Here is a 16,941-nt window from a genome sequence, read left to right as displayed (position 1 = left end):
AGAGAGAGAGAGAGAGAGAGAGAGAGAGAGAGAGAGAGAGAGAGAGAGAGAAAGAGAAAGAGAGAGAACGAGAGAGAATTGAAATAAATATTAAATTGGCCAGAGGAAGATGTTAAATCCAGGAAGTAAATTGAAGCACTAGAGCAGCAATATCCCTCCTATTGTCTTTTTAGATGTTAAATTACATGAATGGTGGGGATAATATTTTTCTTCCAGTTTATGTATTAGGAAGCTCCAGTTATTCATAGACTGGGTAAAGAAATAATTGTTTTTAAAGTGTGAATAGTAAAGTCTTGAAATTTACTTGTTGTCCTCTCTAGCCAGGCCTGGGTTACATTATTATGCTGTTTTTTTTTTAAATCCTGACATCCTTAAATGGCCTCCCCAAACTATGGTGTCGAAGGGATACAGGTTACAAGAGAGCATCTAGCTCAAGATAGCAGTATCTCATATTTTCAGCATAGAAAGCAGAAAACCTCTCATTTCCTTTCTGATTTCTTCCTACATTTATAGTGTTATACTAAAATTAATTCTTTTTGGTGAGATATCTTGGAATATTTTCATCTGTGGATGTCCAGTACCTGTTATTTTTACATGAAAAAGCATCTTTTATCAGAGGAGAAATTTTACTTTCAACTCTATTTTTCTATTTAGATTAAACATATGAGAGAATGCATAATTTTCTGTCTGGTTATGTTTATTTCATACAACATGATGATTGTCAGGTCTATTCATTTTCTCACAAATGACATGATGTCATTTTTATGCTTAATTAAGCTCAATTGTTTGTATGTGTGTCTATAAAATATATGTTATATATTTCTCTATTTTGGCTTATCCACTTCTGGCTACATATGCTTATTCTGCACCTTAGCTATTATGAACAGTACTGTAATAATCCTGGATGTGAAGGAATCTCTGCTGTGTACTTATGTGATTACTTTGAATATATCTTCAGAAGTACATAGGTGAATAATATGGTAGTTCTCACATTGATATTTTGAGAAAACTCCTAATAATTGCCCTAGTGACTGGATTATTCTGACATTTTGGGTGATAAGATTCTCATAGACTTCCCTGCCTAGGCTGACTTGGAACTACAGTTTTCAAATCTCAGCCTCCTGAGTAGCTAGGATAGCTGGCACAAGCCACCAGTTTCTAGTCTCATTTGTTTCCTTTATGATTCTTATAAGATATGGAAGAATTTTAGTGCAAGTTGATTTACACTTTCCATAGCTGATAATGTTGAACATTCCTGAAGTTATGGACCATTTGCATTTCTTTATTTATAATTCTTTGTTCATTTGTACATTTGTGTATTTTTGTTCATTGTACATTTAAATATATTTTACATTTAACATCAAAAGACTTATCCAAAAAACACACAAGTAAATGAAACAAAGAATTCTAAATAAAGAAATGTAAATTGTCCATAACTTCAGGAATGTTCAATGTTATTAACTATGGAACGTGTAAATCAAAATCTGGCAATAATTTTCTCCCATTCTGTAACCCATTCCTTCACTCTTGTTAAAAGCAATGTTTAGATATTTTGAATGTTACCATTTGGATGAAGAATGAAGTTAGTTTGAGACAGACTGTTTTCTCTGCTTTTTACTCTCACATTTCTTACAGAGCTGGACTTTATGCCAAACACATTACAGACATCTTATTTAATCCTCATTCTAGCCTTGCTAGCTAGATTTCACATTCAGAGTAAATAGATGTTAAATATCTAGAACTAGTGACCTTACCAAGGCTCCAACAGTTATATTTGAGTTTATTGCTCCTCTAAGCCCTCTTGACCATTAAAAACCAGGGGAAAATGGATCCAGGGAGAAAGATAGTCTAGAGGTGAGCTACCAGAATTGTAACTAAAGTACAAACTGCCTCAAGGTCATATGCTATAAATTCTCCACAAAGAAAAACAATGTCCAAGTAACATAAATTGAATTATCAGAATGCATAAACTTCATAACCAACCAATTTAGAAAAGTTTTTATTGTTTTATATACATAAAATTAAGATTTTAGAATCTACCACCTAACATTGCATCATGAATAATACTATGCAATCATTCTGATAAATAACATATGCCATAAGTATAGGTAAAATCTATTTTGTTACAATATATTTAATTTCCTTAAAAGCTGCTCTTGCTGGGTCCATAAATTGACTAAAGTTAAGGGAAAAAAGCTTGGCAACTCTGCCTCCATTTTTGTGTGTGCCTATGCTTTAAGTCATTCTCTCTGCAGTCACTTTGCAATCACCTTGGAATTCTGGACTTGCTACTGATCGATAATACACATATGGGAATCCCGAAACTAACCCTAAGGAATAATAGAGGCTCTTCAGGTTAGACTACCCACCAAGCGATAATAACTTGTTCATCCTGACCAGATGATAGTTACAACATTTTTTCCTGTAGCCATTCACAAAATAAAAACTGACATAATGATCAGCCAGGAAATACTTTGACCAGAAGTGTGTAATAATTACATATACCTGTCTTTTGGTCCCTAATTCCCTTTCTATTTAAGGTAAACCTCATGTCTTTACCCCAAATATAGTTGAAGATGTACTGAGGTTCTAGGATTAAACACATAGAACTTCTGGAGTCTGAGCTGGGATCTAAAAGTATATGTAAAATGTCTTATGTTGCATCATATGTAAATTTTAGGCCTCTAGAAAAAGACAGTCATTATGTAGCAGTTAAATTCCTGCAAAACACAGAAATAGTTATCTAAAATATTATCTTGAACAATTATTAGAGATATTCTTTAATAACAGAACTGAGTTCAAATTTTAAGCAGATTTTATATCTTAGATACTGTAATAGTCATTGGACATAGAATAGTTTACAACAGGGACTGGGAAGTTGGCTCAGTGGTAGAGTGCTTGCCTTGCATGCCTGAGGCCCTGGGTTCGAGTCCTCAGCACCACATAAGAAAAAAGCCGGAAGTGGTGCTGTAGCTCAAGTGGTAGAGCACTAGCCTTGAGCTGAAGAGCTGAGGGACAGCGCCCCAGGCCCAGAGTTCAGGCCCCATGACCAGACTCCCCCCCCCAAAAAAAAAAGAATAGTTTACAACATAGTTAAAGCCATTAAATATACAACAGAAAAAAATTAAACTGACAGATATGAGGACTATATAATTCTTTGGTAGGGCCAATATGTACTTCCAGTTCCAATTCCACCACAGAGGAAAAATGTTTAAGATAGCTTTTAGAATTAACTATTAGAAAAGTCCCAGTCAAATTCAAAGGATGAGCAGCTGCTGGTCACCATAAGAATTAGGAAAAAAAAACAAACACTGAAATATAGAGGCAGGAAGTGAGAAAATAAGGAAGTATAAACAATGTTTTCAAATTTATTGTCTAACAGGGAATGAAAAGAAACAATAATTCTGCATATGCATGGAAAACAAAACTAATGAGAAATACTGACAGGTTCAACAAGAACAAGCAGAAATATGATAAAACTAAGTTTTCATTGAACATTCTCACATGTATCAGATCGACTTATCTTCCATAAACAAATAGTTTCTCCTCTTGTTGCAATTGTATATGGTTTAATTTCACAGGCACAATTTCACTCGCCATGTAACTGGATTTCTCTAATACAACATTGAGCATATTTACTTATTTTTGGTGCATGGCCCGAGAACTCAGGACCTCTGTGCTGACCCTGAACTTTTCTTGCTCAAGTTTAGCACTCTATCACTTGAGCCACAACTTCATTTCCAACTTTTCTGATGGTTAATTAAATATAAGACTCTCACAGACTTTCCTGCCAACTTGTTTTAAACTTCTGTCTTCCAATTTTAGCCTCATGAATGGCTAGGATAACTGCAATGAGTTATCAGCCCCCATCTAGGACTTTTCTTTATTTATTTTTGTTTTTGTGTGTGTGTTGTGCATTTTTTGTATTTGTTTTGTTTTTGTTTGCTTCTAGGCAGTAATTTTAATACAATGTAATTTTCCAATTTTTTTTGGTTTGAGAATTTTGAAAGTTTATTATCATATAAACTATTCAAAATAGTAAAAATATGAAGTATTATACTACACTGAAATCACAAAAATGTAAAATATGAATCCAAACAAAAAGCTGGATATTAATGATGGAAAAATTATTAGATATGTTTTTATTTCTTCATTTCATTGGTGTAATCTCAGCTTCCAGAATGCAAAATAGAAACAAAAAGTCATTAAGTCTCAAAAAATTGCTGTTAGGACAATAAATTGTGTTATAGCTTTATCATATTCCAGCAACATGCTCTAGCAACAATCCAAAATAGATATGCTGGGGAAAATAATCTTTGTTTTTAGCTTCTCCAGATCTGTCTCATGTTCAGCACTTTAAATCAGATTTTTATCTGTTCTCTAAATCTCTCCTTCTGTGTTCAAAATTTCTTGGATCTTGTACTAGTGAATATATGTGGTTGCTGGTCACAGGAGCTATCCTACCCATCAACTTGACAGACGCCAGATGCGAGATCTACAGCCTATGCAGAATGCTGTCGATTAAGAAGAAAGAGATGGGTAAGGGAGTTGGAGGTGTGGCTCCCTTGGTAGAGCACTAGCCAATGAGCAAAGCATTACAAGTACTAAATTTGATTCCTGGTCCTGAAGGGAAAAAAAATCAGTAATAGAAGACCTGAACTCTATTGAAAATATGGACACAAACACATACAGCTCATAAAGTAGTCATCAAAATTAGACTGATGAAATATATCATCAGTCAACTCTGTCCTTATTAATTGTACTCCATCATATAACTAAATGCAGTCAGTGTCATTTTAGAATATGAGGCTTTAAATAGAGTCATAATTACAATGCATAGAGTAAACTGTGTAGGCAAAGGAATTGTAAGTAACAGTCTTAAGAACCAAAACAGCATCCTTCTACTCTTGGAAATTACTCAGAATTTCTTTGCCTGCTTTCTTTCTTTCTTTCTTTCTTTCTTTCTTTCTTTCTTTCTTTCCTTCTTTCTTTCCTTCTTTCTTTCTTTCTTTCCTTCTTTCTTTCTTTCTTTCTTTCTTTCTTTCTTTCCTTCTTTCTTTCTTTCTTTCTTTCTTTCTTTCTTTCTTCCTTTCTTCCTTTCTTTCTTTCTTTCCTTCTATCTTTCTCTCTTTCTTTCTTCCTTTCTTCCTTTTTTTTTGTCAGCCCTGGGTTTTGATCTTTTATTGCTCAAGGCTAGCTTTCCAGTTGAATCTCAGCCTCACTTCTGGCTTTTCCTTGGTTAACTGAAGACACATGTCTTACCGACTTCGCTGCCCAGACTGCTATGAAAACACAATCCTCAAACCTCAGATTCCTGAATAGCTAGCAGTATAGACAGACAATAGCTACCAACACTTACCTTAGCATTCACGTTTTCTGAATTTCACTTTGTTAGTGTAGTAACTGAGACCTTTGTACTAAACATTTAGTTAAAACAAATTGTAGGGGCAGGAAATACCAGACAGGACACTTCCCATTTTTTTTTTCACTTGAGTATTTATAGACTAGAGAAAAATAATGTTATCTTTTTAGAAGTACATTCCTACTTATTAGAGTGTGAATATTATGAATGTAAAGTTAAAGCACTTTTTACTAAGAAAACTTTATCATAACAGAATGATTTAATTTCCCTAAGTATGAAATATTCCCCTTAAGGAGGATACCTATTAATGGCATGCTACAATTAATTAATTGGTTCTGGGAACTATTATGACATATTAGTCACCTTCATATTACTGTTCCCAAGAGTGGCAAATAAATATGACAGCGATTTTCCTTTTACATATCCAGTCATTTCTGCCAAGATATTTTGCTGACATGCAGTTTCTGTGGAATTTTCTACAGTGTACTTTCTGAGCCAAGTAATTCAACCTTTTTCTTTTTTCTTTTTTGTTTTTAATATACTGCTTAGAAAAGCCTTGTGTTCTAGCAAGACATATTTTTCTCTCATTGCTATCTTTTTGTGATACTATAGACAACAAGTTCCCTTGGGGTCCTAACAATTGATCCTGGCAGGATTATTTACAATGCAATGGGAACACTCTTGCCAATGAAGACTTGCCAAAGGGTAGGTTTCTTCTGTGTCTATGTCGATCCTGTAGCAAGTCCTACAACTGTAAATAATTTTATTTCCTTTCTAGTGAGGCAACTGCTGTCAAGTTAAAAATGAATTCAAATTCATATCCCAGTTTTGCCTTTTCATTATTGCATCTGCAAAGTGAATGGGGTAAAAGTATTTCTTGCATGAAAAACACAAATTATAAGCATGGCCAAGTAAGTGATTTATTCAACTAGAGAGGCTTGAAAGTTTTACATGTTAAGTATCAGCATTCACACAACCATACTGCAATGATATTTTGAAAACACCAGAATGTAGATTTAAGTAGCTTTCATGAGTATCTTAAATATTAAGATGCAGCTTAATGTCTCATTAATATCATATGCACATTCAATTGCTGTTATTAAGTATATGAAATAACACTACCAAAACAATTGTCATTTCAGATGTCTCATTTTTTTTAACTTAACAGGGGTTTATGTATGGCACATGGGCAGCAAAGATGGCTCTGAGAGGGAATTGAGTGGGCAGAGCCCAATTTGCTTTATGTTCAGTGTGTAACCAACCCATGGAAGCTTAGGTGCATGATAGGGTGTGACCTTGACAGTGATTGGTTCCTCTTCCTCCCCTGCCATGCCACCCGCTCTTTTTTGCTTTAAAAAGGGTTTGCTCTGTTAATAAACGAGTTTTTTCCTGTTTGAGTTGACTCCTGCTGCGTCTGATTATCTCCTGGGCTGAGGGAGGCTGGGGAACAGGCGATTGGCCACACTTACCTTTCCTTGGACCCTGTCTGTCCTTCGTGGGACAGGTTTATTTCTTGATCATGGGAAGTCTGGAAAAGTCCTTTCATGTGGCGGTATGGAGGGGACTGTGTTCTCAATGAATTCATCTGTTGAGCTCTTCTATTTTTCTTCTTTTTTATTGTCAAGGTGAAGTACAGAGTACAGTTGCATAAGTAAGGTAATAAGTACATTTATTGTCAATCTGTTATCCCTTCACTCATTTTTCTCATACTTTCCATCCTCTACAACCCCCTCCAAGTTGTACAGATCTTTTCCAATATATTACCTTGTATATATTGCTGTAAAAACATGTAAATCATACAAGGAAGAAACAATTCTGAGGGATATAAGTGACTTTGCCAAATTCACATACTGATTTTGTCTATAGTCTAAATTTCTAGGCACTGGCAAGGCATGGTTTGTCCTTCTCATTGAAAAGTTAATGAAGACATCCAATTATGACTCTGGTGTCCATCAGCTCTTTGACCGTTGGAGATAGACAACATCCTTCATGGAACTTGTCTTGATAGAAAAATGCACTATAAACGCAAAATGGAATTTTGCACATCTAGTAGGAGGAATGAGATTGCATCAATTTCAAAGAAGTGGATATACTTGAATTGTAAAAAGATGGTAAAATAAATAAGTCACAGAGAGATCAAGGATGCATGTTTTCTGTTTTCTCTCATATATAGAAGCAAACAATTTATAAGTCTATAAATGAATACTTAAAGGCATTATGAAAATGTACACAGATGTGTTAACTGAAATGTGGTAGATTCAGAGGAGATATCATACATAATTTTTTAGAAAGGTTAAATCACAGTCTAACAACACCAGAAATGGATACTCATTTTTTTTATATGATTGATTGGAGGGGGGCTAGAATAACAAAGAGACAAAGGGGAGAATGCAGTCCTATAATTTAGTGCATATCTTAAATATTAAGAAAATTGAGGGAAGGGGTGATGTTGGGAGAGATGGGGAGAATAACGAAAGAGGTCATGATGAATTAAGATGCATTTGTAAGATGCTCTGAATAGCTATTTAAAGGTAGAAAAAGTTCCATATAGGAAGAACTGATTTTTCATTTATTTTTTTAACATATTCTTCATTCTTCCAAGTGGCTTTTTCTGAGATCACCAAATACAATATGTCTTTGTGTTGTTGAGTTATTGTGATAGTCATAACCTTATGGAATGTATAGTCTCTTTTTTACAGTAGAGATTTTCTGTTTTGGTTTATATGAATTTAGTTTCCACATCTAAAAAATAACCATGTGTGCTAGAGCAACTAAGGAATGGTTATACACACACATTCATTCATATATATGTGTTAAAGCTAATGGATATGTATGTTTGAGTGACAGTTATGAAATTTTCATAAAGCCTGCTACTGGCTTCCAAGACATTATATTCAAGAGAACTTGTACTTTACATTATAATGAGCATAATTTTAGATTGTTATTTACCATGATTATAAAATATAAAAAGTAGTTACTAAATGTCAAATTGAAGCTTCAGAAATACTTTGAGCCTCTTGTTGATGAAATAAAAATACGTTTCCTATCTTCCCATACCACCTTGCTTAAGAAGAGGGAGAACAGCTCACTGAATTCATAATCTACAAGAGAAGAGACAAGTGAAAATGTAGAAGAAAGGAATAGAAAATGCCAGTTATAATTTAGGAACTGTGAGGATGAAAAATAAATGTCACTAAAGGATTTTAAGTCTCAGGAAGAAATTAATGCAAGATAATATCTTTGAAAAATTGTATTATTTACTTCTCAAATCTAAAGTAACTATTTTTCCAAAGTTAGATGTTAAAACATTTAAAGTTAGTTATTTTAAAAAATATTTTTTTTGGGGGGTCCGATCGTGGGGCCTGAACTCTGGGCCTGGGCTCTGTCCCTCAGCTCTTCAGCTCAAGGCTAGCACTCTACCACTTGAGCCATAGCACCGCTTCTGGATTTTTTCTTTTTTGCTTATGTGGTGCTGAGGAATCGAACCCAGGGCCTCAGGCATGCAAGGCAAGCGCTCTACTACTGAGCCACCTTCCCAGCCCCTTAAAAATATTAATGCAAGTATCTACAGACCATAAGAATTTATAACAATGCCTGTGGTTACCCCTGGTCCATTTGTCATTGGAAGAAGGAAAGTAGCAGGGCATCCACTTATTTGAGAAATAAGCCAATGATTCAAAAATCCATGTAGTCTTACTTAATTTTTAGATTTTTCCATATTTGTAGCTTTTCTAAAAACTCAAAAAAGTAAAAGGTGTTGATAAATGCCATCTCTCTGGCATATCTCTCTCTGCTGTCTGATCAGAAAAATTATTATTTTTATTTATTATTTTTATTATGAGAATACTGTACAGAGGGATTACAATTACATAGGCAAGATAACAAGTACATTGTTGCCTCATCTTTGTTTCTCCTTCCCATTCCTTCCCATATTCCCCCTTCTCCCTACCAGATCCCACCCCCCACCAAAGTTGTAAAGTTTGTTTTTCGACATAACGACTTGTACATCTCATTGTTGCAATGGGTCCACCTATATCCCTAGTTAAACGATGATCAGAGCAATTATGTGACTTGGAAGTATGTACCAAATTAACTGAATTTTTTCAGTTCACTTCAGGATGTTTGCAAATAAAAACTACACAAACTTATACAAAGCTTGCTGCAATGAACTTGAATGTATTTCTTCTATTATTTTTGCTGCATGATAGGGGAAACTTAGCAGTGGAAATCCATCTCTCCTAGATAGGAGAGCTTTGTTAACAGTAAAGTGAATAGGGTGACATTTTCAGATTTCTGCTCAAGGAAAATTCATCATAATTTTTAAAATGATATTATCTTTAACAATGCATATTGACTGAAGAATTACTGAAGAAGTACAAAACCAAAATACATAGTTTAAAAAAATTATTGAGATTAGGCGATAACATAAATTTCACAGTATTGTAGAATAGTGATACTTAGGTAAAATCACAAACACATTTTTATTGCAAAAATACCATACAGAGGGGTTACAATTACATGGGCAAAATAAAGAGTACATTTCTTATCAAGCATTGTTGCCTCTTCCTTTGTTTCCCCTTCCCATCCCTTCCCATCTCCCCTCCTACCTCCATCCCCTCCGCCCCCCAAAAGTTGTAAAGTTCATTTTACAACATAATAATTTGTATATCTCATTGTTGCAATAGGTCCACCTGTATCTCTATTTAAACGATATACAGAATGGAATTCTATGCTTCCATCAGAAAGAATGACATTGCCCCATTTGTTAGGAAATGGAAAGACTTGGAAAAAATTATATTAAGTGACATAAGCCAGGCCAAAAGAAACATAGGTCCCATGGTTTCCCTTATTTGTAATAACTAGTATATGTCTGAGATGAGCAGAAAAGGTCAGATAAGTTGATGTTAGGTGAAATGAACTCCAAAATAAGTATTCAAATGTTTTTGTTTTCATGCAATTGTTTCAAACAAATTAAAAGATGATTTCTTTCTTGCTTTGTATGTCCCTCCCCCACAGTATAACCCCTGCTTTCACTGTATTTGATGTTGGTATAATTTATGGAGGGGAAGGGAAAAAACAAATACATTTTAACCTTCACAAGGCAAATTGTCATTATCATGACCTATAAAGTTTTTGAATTCTATGAGCTTTGACAATACAAGTATTTCTTCCACATCAGATGATATTTACACTTCTTTCCTTTGCTTAATGTAAGCTCTTCCCTCTCATTCCCTCCTTCCCATCGTTGCCTTTGAGTTGCTTGGTTCGTTTTCATCTATGTCCAGTGCAGCCAATTGGACCTTCTATTGTATGTTTTCCCATTTCCCTCTGATTCTGTGTCTTCTCCCTAGCTTCCCTCAGATGTGTGTGTATTCCTCAGATATATGTGGTCAAGAACATGGAGTCATTTCGCAATGATATGACAAATTGAGTGGAAGTTCTTTGTTTCTCTAGTCCTGCTTACTTTGTCATATCTCCTCTCCTTGCATTTTGGCTTTAGCATCCACACGTCAGGGAGACCATGTGCCGTTTGTCTCTGATTTTGGCTTACCTTGCTCACAATGCTTTGCTCTAGTTCCATCTAGCTCTATTTCCCTGCAAATGCTATTATTTTTTTCATTTCTAATGACTGTATAATATTCCATTGTATATAGGTATCACAGATTTTGGATTCATCATCTGTGGTGGGGCATCTAGGTTGTTTCCATATCTTGGCTATTGTGATCAGTGCTGCAATGAACATAGAGGTGCACGTGTCCTTGTATACTGGTTCCTGTTGCTTAGGATATATGCCTAATAGTGGTATGGCTGGGCTGAAGGGGAGGTCTATATTTAGATTTCTGTGTTACCTCCAGACTGCTTTCTAAAGTGGTTGTATTAGTGTACATTCCCAATAGCAATGCAGTAAGGTTCCTCTTTCTACACATCCCCTCCAGCACTTGTCATTGGCTGAATTTAAGATGTATGCCATTCTGACTGGGGTAAGGCGGTATCTCAGTGTTGTTTTTATTTGCATTTCCTTTACAGTCAAGGATGATGAACATTTCCTCATGTGTTTCTTTGCCATTTTTATCTCTTCTTCTGAGAAGTCTCTCTTTAGGTCACTTGCCCATTTAATTATCGGTTTGTTAGATTTGGGAGGGGTTAAGTTTCTTGAGTTCCCTATATACAATGGATCAAAATACATAGTTTTATAAAAAATATTGATTATTATTTAAAAATCATCCTGGAGAAAATAATTTTACTTAGTCATATAGAGGTTTCATGTCAAGCAACACAGCTGATAATTCTATTTGAAGTAAGTAATACTGTAGTGTCCTAAATGAATGGACTAAAGAATGAGGTGATATATCAGCATAGTTACTGAAAATTCTGCAGTGAGCTTTGATACATGTGGTTACGTAGAGACTATACACCAAATGTACAGTGGAAGTAAAGTAGGTGGAAGATAAAACTAAACAGTCATTGAAAACTTAAATTGGGCTGGGAAGGTGGATCAGTGGTTGGGTGCTTGCCTTTCATACAGAGGCCCTGGGTTTGACTCCTCAGCACCAAATAAGCAGAGAAAATGGTGTTTTGGCTCAACTGGTAGAGCACTAGCCTTAAGTTTAAGGGATACTTCCCAGGCCCAGAGTTCATGCCCCACGACCAACAAACAAAAAAAAAAAAAAAAGAAAGAAAGAAAAGAAAAGAAAAAAGAAAAGAAAAAAGAGAGAAATAAAACTAAAATCAAAATTTAGTATAAGCAGGCACAAGAATTAGAATCAGAGAAGTTGGTCGTATACACAGAGACAATTAGCAAGAAGAGCAGGTTTGATAGAAAGGATAAATATATTAACATTTAATGATATTTGTGTAGTAAATTGTATTTCTAAAGTAATAATAATAATAATCTAAAGTAATAATAATAATAATAATATTGTGAGTCAGAGGCTTGTGGCACATACTTGTAATCCTAGTTACTTAGGAGGCTGATATGTGAGAATCACAATACAAAGCCAGGGGTAGGAAAGTTGGTGAGACTCTTATCTCCAGTTAACCACAAGAAAATCAGAAGTGTCTCTGTGGCTGAAAATGGTAGAATGATAACCTTGGGCAAAGAGTTCAAGGACAGTTACCAGGCACTGAGTTCAAGACCATGACAGACAAAAAGTAAAAAATAAAGTGTCTCAATGGTAAAAGTATGAGAAATTGAAGTGTATCATATCACAGTTCCTAGTTAGCAATAAGTGATCTTGACTAACGGAAAATAAAAAAAAAATTCTCAGGACTAAAATCAATACTTCTTATCAGATTTTTTTTTTTTTTTTGGTCAGTCATAGGGCTTGAACTCTGGGCCTGAGCACTGTCCCTCAGCTCTTCAGCTCAAGGGTCTACCACCTGAGCTACAGTGCCACTTCTGGTTTTCTGGTTGTTTATTGGAGATGAGAGTTTCATGGTCTTTCCTGCCCAGGCTGGCTTTGAACCTCGATCCTCAATCCTCAGATCTCAGCCTCCTGAATAGCTAGGGTTACAGGTGTGAGCCATCAGAGCCTCAGTATTTTAGCACACTAACAAATCCCATAATTTATGCTATAATTTGCACTTAGTGGTTTAAATAGACACTATGTTGCAGGGCTCTGATTCTCTAACAAATCAGCAAAAGAGAATTGTAACAAATGTTTCAGTGAAAGATGAGCATGTTGAGTCATTTTGCATTCAGAATTTACTCAAAGACTATTTAATTTTGGCTCATAGGATGCTGAGATTTGGAGGACTACAGTTCAAAGCCAGCTTGGGCAGAAAGTCCATGAAACACATCTCCAAAACAAATACAAAAAAAAATTAAGCCAGAAGCCTGGCTCAATGATAAACTATCATGGGCTTTTCTATCCAGGTTGATTTCAAATGATGATTCTCAGGTTTCAGCCTAATGAAAAGCTAGGATTAGAGGCATGAGCTACTAAAGCCCTGCTTCATTCTCTTCCTCTCTCCTCCCTCTTACTTTCTCTCTTCCTCTCTCCTTCTCTCCCTCTTTGTCTCTCCCTCCCTCCCTCCCTCTCCCCTTCTCCTTCTCTCTCCCTCTTATCCTCCCCTTCCCATTCTCCCTCTCTCAGTATCTCTCTCTCTCTCTCTCTCTCTCTCTCTCTCTTGCTTTGAAGACCAAGCTACATTTACTTATGTATCCTATGATCTAGGGATCACAAGCATGCTCAACTATGCTTGGTTTATTAGTAAAATGGAAATTCCAATAAATTTTAGCTCAGACTGTTCTGAAACCACTATCCTGATCTCTGATGGAATAGCAACAAGTGGAGGCACAATGGAAAGTGTTCGCTAAGAAAAAAATAATATTTTTAGTATGGCTTCTAGATTATTAGTTTCTATATAGTAATCCTAGTATAACATATTTCTAAGTAGATTTTTATTCTTATTAGATTGCTTTTATCAATTGCTGGGATGTGTGTGTGTGTGTGTGTGTGTGTGTGTGTGTGTGTTTGTGTGTGTTTAGGTCACAAACTCAGGGCTTGGCACTGTCCCTGAGCTTCTGTGCTCAAAGCTATTATTCTACCCCTTAGAGCCATAGCTCCACTTCTGGTTTTTAGGTGGATAATTGGAGATAAGAGCATCATGGACTTTCCAGCCCTGGATAGCTTGGAACCATGATCCTTGGATCTAAGCTTCCTGGGTAGCTAGGACTATAGGCATGAATCACTTGTGCCCAGTATATGTATGTGTTTTTAATTTGCAAATACAAAGGACACATTTTCTATTTTGTCTCAATTAAATTAAGTGCAGATAGATAGTTTGCTCGATATAAATTATTTTAGAATGTGAGCTCTGAATAATTATGGCAAACTGTTTCATAATACTTATGTTCCTGGCACTTTACCAAAAGGGTTGCATATCTTACTTAGGGTACTTAATCCTTTAATTACAAGAATACTGTCCCTGCATCTGTATCACAATATAAAATACAGATTTCTAAATGTGAGATGAAAGTGGTCAATATAAGCTTGTTTAAAGTACATAGAGAAGGTCCAGGACGTTTCTTTGTTAACAAATTAGAACAATTCTATAGAGTTTTATGAAGCTACAACAGAAATATATGCAAAACAGGTATCTCATGTTGAGAAAATATCCATCTTCACTATGCTAATTTTCCCCATGGCTAAGAGTGGTTGAGTGGACCATACATCAAAAGCAAAATCAACTCATGTGGAAGAGAATGTGCTCCAGTGAAACCGATGTGAAACAGAAAACTTTGTTCTATTTGACATAGTAAATTAATTGTTCACATACAAGGAATATATGTAATTAGTAATAAATCTTAAGATACAATAAAACTAAATAAAACACGTAAGAACCTGAATTTTAAAATTAACACTTGAACATTCAGCTACTGTTGAAAAGCATTTCCTCTCACTCTCAAATACTAGCTGCTTCCTATTTCAGTTTATATAAAACTGAAGGAGAGGGTGAGGGAAGAGGGAAAAACGAAATATACTGGAATACATGAGAAGACCAATATATCCCATATCGTCAACACAGAAGTGTTTTCTAGAACATCACTGTCTCATTCTTTTGGATTTTTACAAATGAAACGAAACCATGTAAAATGTGTCAAATGAGCTCATTATTCTAACAAAATACCTTAAAAACAAATAAAATATTTCTAATTCAATAAAGGAATTGTTATAGTAACTATGGAGATTTCAATAGATTTCCCAACATCTTATCTATATATTTATGGTTTCTTTTCTTCTCATCAATCAATAAATAAAACATTTCTATTATATCTGATATATATCAGAATTCAAATTAACTTAATAATAAATAAATGTGTTCTCTTCCAGCTCAGTAAGAATAAGATATATAAAATAAGTTTTATAAAAATAATTGAATTTAAGCACTTAAGTATGAGTGATTTTATTTAATTTTATTATTTTTCAATAATTTTAAATAATTATTTTTATGAATCAATATAAATATTTGTTAAACATTACATCCTAATGGCATAAATGTGCACATCCATAAAATATAAATATATATATTTGTATTTAAAGTAAATTGTCCTAAGATGTAATTATTAATTTAAAGTATGTGTAGTACATATTTTGATTTTCATATGATAGGGTAAAGAAAGTCTTCAATAACTGGTTTGTGGAAATCATATATCCACATGTAAAAGAAAAGAATTGGACCATTAATGGTTAATTATAATAAAAATGAAAAAAGAAATGCAATAGGATGTTTCATTGCTAATGAAACTAAGCTATTGCAGTACCATTATCTCTTTTTAGTAATTTATATATTTTCCCCACTTTTGGTTAAAGTGTTTTATTTTCCCTAACAAATATATAATTCAATATTTAAAAAATCACCTCAGCATCTATTAAAAGCTTAAATTTAATACTACAACCTTTGAATCTTCTGGAATGAAACACAGATAAGCACTTCATAACATTGAACTCAAGAGATATTTTTTTACTTTTTTTCCCCTCAAAAGCAATGCTAATAAAAACAAAAATGGGCAAATGGAGTTATAGGAACCACTAATGTTTCCATACAGCAAAGAAACAAAGAAACTATCAAAAAACTGAAGAGAGACGTACAGATTAGGAGAAAATATTTTTACATATTCTTCTCATATATATATTACAAGACCTTTTTGGTAAGGTGGTTCCTAGGCTGTTGGTGAATATGAGAAAGGGCTGTAGGGAGATGCTATTCAAAATGTCTACAATTTTAACTATATGAATAAATACTTTCTGCGTATGTGACTAAGGCAGGCAAAATAAATTTTATGATAATCATGGTTTATGAAAATGATAACTTCTCAAAGCTATCTTTAAAACAAAAATTATTTTGGCAGGTTCTGTGGCTATAATCATGAAATACTTCTATTTATTTGTAAAGTTTAATAAATGCCAAATAGATTTGTTAGTAAAACATATTTCAACATTTCATATTATACAATACTGTCCTAGGCATTTTATATATTTTTCGAAAATAAATTATTAATTTTGTGGAATGTAAAAAATTCATTTTTAAATGAAAACTTAGAAAAAAAGATCTTTTCATATTTTAAATAACTTTCTTAATATCATCCATTTGGAAAGATGTAAATTTGAACTCTAACTTTGTACCTCCTGTGGCTTAGGAGGGGTATTGTAATCTTATTATTATAGTATATACAAAAAAAGGAAATATATTACAAAGCTCATCAAGGTATTCATTTTCATCATAAACATAGTAAAATAAGTATAGAAAATAAATGCAAATATAAATGTAAAATATGCATCATGTATTTAAATAGTGTGATCTTTGAAAGCAAAAATATGTATACTGTGTAATGCTAGCTATTATCTTTGTTTCACAAAATTGTATTAGTGATGAAATTTTCCTTTTATTATTACATGGACAATGTAACACATTTCCCTTCAGAATATACTTGTTTTGAATAAAAATTTAGAAGAATATGTTCACAATTGATATAATATATTGAAATATCAAATACCCAGTAGATGGTATCCAAGAGATTAAAACAACATTGTGTTGTTTTCTCCAATGTTATATACTTATTTCCTCCAGAGTAA

The sequence above is a fragment of the Dipodomys ordii genome, unplaced genomic scaffold (genome assembly GCF_000151885.1).
Source record: "Dipodomys ordii isolate 6190 unplaced genomic scaffold, Dord_2.0 Scaffold57, whole genome shotgun sequence".
Taxonomy (NCBI): Eukaryota; Metazoa; Chordata; class Mammalia; order Rodentia; family Heteromyidae; genus Dipodomys; species Dipodomys ordii.
Note: the sequence above shows the minus strand (reverse complement) of the source record.